This window comes from Tamandua tetradactyla, chromosome 3 (genome assembly GCF_023851605.1).
Source record: "Tamandua tetradactyla isolate mTamTet1 chromosome 3, mTamTet1.pri, whole genome shotgun sequence".
Taxonomy (NCBI): domain Eukaryota; kingdom Metazoa; phylum Chordata; class Mammalia; order Pilosa; family Myrmecophagidae; genus Tamandua; species Tamandua tetradactyla.
In genome coordinates, this window is record NC_135329.1 from 158,342,631 (window position 1) to 158,346,617 (window position 3,987).

Here is a 3,987-nt window from a genome sequence, read left to right on the forward strand (position 1 = left end):
CATTAGAGGAAAAGGTTTAATGCTATCTTAATATATAAAAGTATTCATTTCAGTTCAGTTAGTATGTTGCTTTCTAGAATACAATGTCGAAATATTCTCATTTCTATGACATTAAACACTATGTGATTTCTCTTAATGTCCAAACCATCAATGGTGAAAAAAGTACAATATAAAATAGTACATATAAAGTCACAGTTACAGAGGGGTGGGCCATGGTGGTTCAGCAGGCGGTGTTGTTGCCTGCCATGCGGAAGACTCAGGTTCAATTCCCGGTGCTTGCCCATGCAAAAAAAAGAAAAGCAAAAGTTACAGTTACAGTTTAGACTAGAAATTAGTAAGTACTTGTAGCTGCTTCATTCTTGGTTTTACATTTTCCCTTCTTGTTCATTCTTAATTACAACTGGTACCTTCAAAAATAGTTTCAATTTTTTGACTATATTTGCTCTATGGAGGGTAGACCATTCTTCTTAATCAAAAGTGTTTTAAAAATCATTTGAATTGGTTTTTAACTGTAAGGCATCACGATGGCCAAGAGACTGGGAAGTATTGAAGTTTTATTTCACTCTTTTGCTTAAGTTTGTGATTTAAGTAATCTAAGACCTTATTCTTGAATTACTTAGCAAAAGGGCATGATTATGTAGAAGATCATTAAAGAGTAGAAATACACAAAAATAAAGTTTCCGTAACTGAATTCATAGTGAAGATGGTCAGTTCTACTGGAAGATTTTTTCCTCAAAACTTAAATGTGACATCTATTGTGCCACTTATAATGCCACTTTAGATATAAATAATGATGACATCTGATTTCAAATTCACATTTTAAATGCCTACTTGTAATAAGCAAGCAAGGAACAAGGTATGTATGCTGCATGCTGCTTGCTAGAAGGATTTGGCTTTATTGGCTCAACTTTTTCACTCCACCAAAGGATAGGGTAGAGGCTATCATATTTGCTGAAAATACTGCAGCCTCAGTAAAGACAAACTTACCCTGAAGTAGCTTGAAGTTTTCTCATATCTAAGGGTTTTAGGATCACTGTACATCTTTCCTGAGGATGGTTTAATTGCTGGGGCTCTTAAACACAAACCCATTTTTTGGGTAGAGTCTGGCCTGGTCATTTGTGTGTACAAGTCCATCCTTGGTTGCATACTGGGATAGTATATTGTAGTTCATGAAAAGCTGAGTGCCAGCTAGATAGTATGCCGTAGGGGGCTGCAGTGCTCAAGGATGTAAAAGTACAGAGGTTTCATGAGGTTAAGGATGCATGGCATAGATGAAGAAGAAGTTATAAGACCAGGCTACCTGGTCTCATGCAGCATTGCATGCAGCATTGCAGACATATTTAATCCATTCCATACTTTAGAAAGAGGAATGTTGGTACAGCAAAGTCAGTTCTGGAGGTAGCTCAGTAAAGAGAAGGGGCAAATCATTCGTGTTCGATAACAGGCAGCCCTTGGAGCACTTTAGTAGTAAATAGTAAGTAGCTACAGTGAAAAAAAAAAGCTTTTTTCTGAGGTCTGGTGCCCACTGACAGACAAAACTCAACTATGAGGAAGCTACAGAAGCCCCATATTGAAAGCATATCTGAGTAACTTAGGTAGTTTATAAGTCTTTGCCTCTATCTTAACTCATTCCAAGACAAATGTAAATGTATGTTTCAATTGTTTTGTATTAATGTTAATTTAGATGTTGACTTAGATTTCTTGAAAACTTGTATGTGAAATAAATGTCTACAATAAATGACAAAAAAAGTAGAGAGGGCTGATAAATAGCAGCTTCTGTGGGAATAACTGCTACAGAAGCCAGAAGTATGCAGGAGGGAGAAGATAAGCATGGTATGGGATGTTTACGTGGCAGTAGGGATAAGCCATTTTGATTTAAAATGCTCCCATTAACACAAAGTTCATCTCCTCAGCTGAATACTGAAAAACTTCAACATATCTGTCCTTCATGGCTTTTTTTTTTATGACACTTCTATGCAGCCATAAATGCTCTGTTCACAGACATCATCTGGATCAAGTCATCTCCTGATGAGTGGCCCTGATAATTCAATGCCACGTGAAACTCATGAGTTTGAATATCTGTGAACTCCTCCAGGAAGTCCAGGATGTCTTCAATTGTGTCTGCATAAGGAGGGCCTCGAAGGTTTATACAGTCTCTGACATTTGTAGGAGGCACATATTACTGAGGTAGTACTGGAATAATGGGAGGGATTGTAAGTGAAATAACAGGGGCTGAGAAGAATCAATTCAGTGTACCTGCTGATCTTCAGTTATTGTGTTCCTGAAGAGTTCAATGTATCTTTTACACAACAGGTCCTTATGCTTCCTCATTCTGTGCATATTCTTCACAAGCAAATAAAATGAAAGCATCCCCTGTTGGCCTACCATTTGGGTAAGTGACAAAAAGGGTGCCTTCTTTCTCCCTGGTGATGAGGCAATGTTGTCCAAAGAAGGACACCACTTCTTCATCTGCGGCTGTGAAAGGAAACTCCTGCATGCACACAATGACTTGATTTTCTTTGGAGAGAAATTGTGCTACCATATTGAATGTACCACCAACAATTTTAAGAAAATCTTCGCCTGTTGCTTTGTAACCTCAGTGTACTGGGTACCCATGTGATGTTAATGTTTCTGTAGTGCCAAGTCTCTGTGTTCTTCACTTACAAACCTAACCAAACAGTCTCCATTCCTTCAGCCCTGAGCATTAAGAGAAAGGTAAGTACCTTCCCTGGCAACATTGAGTCCTTTGAAGAATTTGCAATATTTTTATCTAAAGACTGCCATGGTAAACCCTTGCCCTGACTACAGTGTTATCATCAATAAGTTCCATCTTTGAAAGTGCCACTTTCAAATTTGTAATTTACTCTCTTGATCTGAAAACCTGTGATTATAAGGCTCTGAAACCACTGCTAAGATTATATTTCCCATACTTCAACTTGAGAGTTTCCATATCGGCAGACTGAACTATTCTAAAAATGCAAATACTCTGTTATTGTAGCAACTCCAGTTTGTCAATACCAGGTAGAAACAGAGCAACACTTCTTGAATTCTTTTTGAAGATCAGAAAAGGAATAGAAGCATTCAGACAATAACACATTCTTCCTGGAAGACTCAGGATTCAGGATTTGCCTGAGATGAAGTCCATTCAGTACAAAGACAGAAGGAAGCTCCTACTCCAATATTCAGTTTGTTGCTTACGGACTAATTGAACTGGTGGAGGGTTTGGTCCAGCTGCAGTGCTAAGAACAGGCTTTCTGTGTCGATCTTGGTTTCTTCTTCACCAAGATCAGTTCCAACCATTCCAGTCTCTAGTATTTCATGCAACTGTCTCGCCTCTTGTTGGCCAGATCCACCACTCTCCATAACAACAATATCAGTTCCTTCTCATCTGAGCCCAGCTTGGTCCCAGTGGCTTCAGCAGTGATCCCAAAAAGTATGGTCAAGTAATCTGGAGAAACCATCATGACGATAGGTGGGACAGGAAGAAGGGGGCTCTGCAGGTGGTGAGGTGAGATAGAAGTGAGCTACACCCTTAATCTTAAGGGAGGCTGAGGGGCAAAAGTCCAGCTTCTGGAATTATCTCTGGCTGGTTAGGGGAAGTAATTCTTGCCTGCCAGGGTATAAAACTCTCTCTCTATTCTAGTAAAGGCTGGAAGGGGTTGGCCTTGGTCTGGGAGAGCAGTATATTTATGAGTTAGCTTGTGTTTAGATTGAAATGCTTGCAGCGTTTTGGAAACATATTTAACAAGAGAGTTAAAAATACACAGGGACAAGAAGAAGTGGGTCAAGGAGGCTTAAAATGGGTAGGATCCATGAAGTGAGGTTCACACAAAGTGTGTACATGAAACCTTAGAGCAATTTTATAAATAATTATTAAAACCTGCAAACAAAAGAAGATTGTTTTTTCTACAGGTGAATGGAAAAACTCTGAAATACTAGTCAGCAATAAGAATGAATAAATTTGATACATACTATAGCAAGGGTGAC

At 38.8% G+C, this 3,987-nt stretch overlaps 1 pseudogene; it reads right to left on the bottom strand.

Annotated features, from left to right (window-relative positions):
• Positions 1 to 1,073: 1,073 nt before the first annotated feature.
• Positions 1,074 to 3,464, bottom strand: LOC143676441 (epithelial splicing regulatory protein 1-like; annotated as a pseudogene).
• Between the last annotated feature and the right edge of the window lie 523 nt (positions 3,465 to 3,987).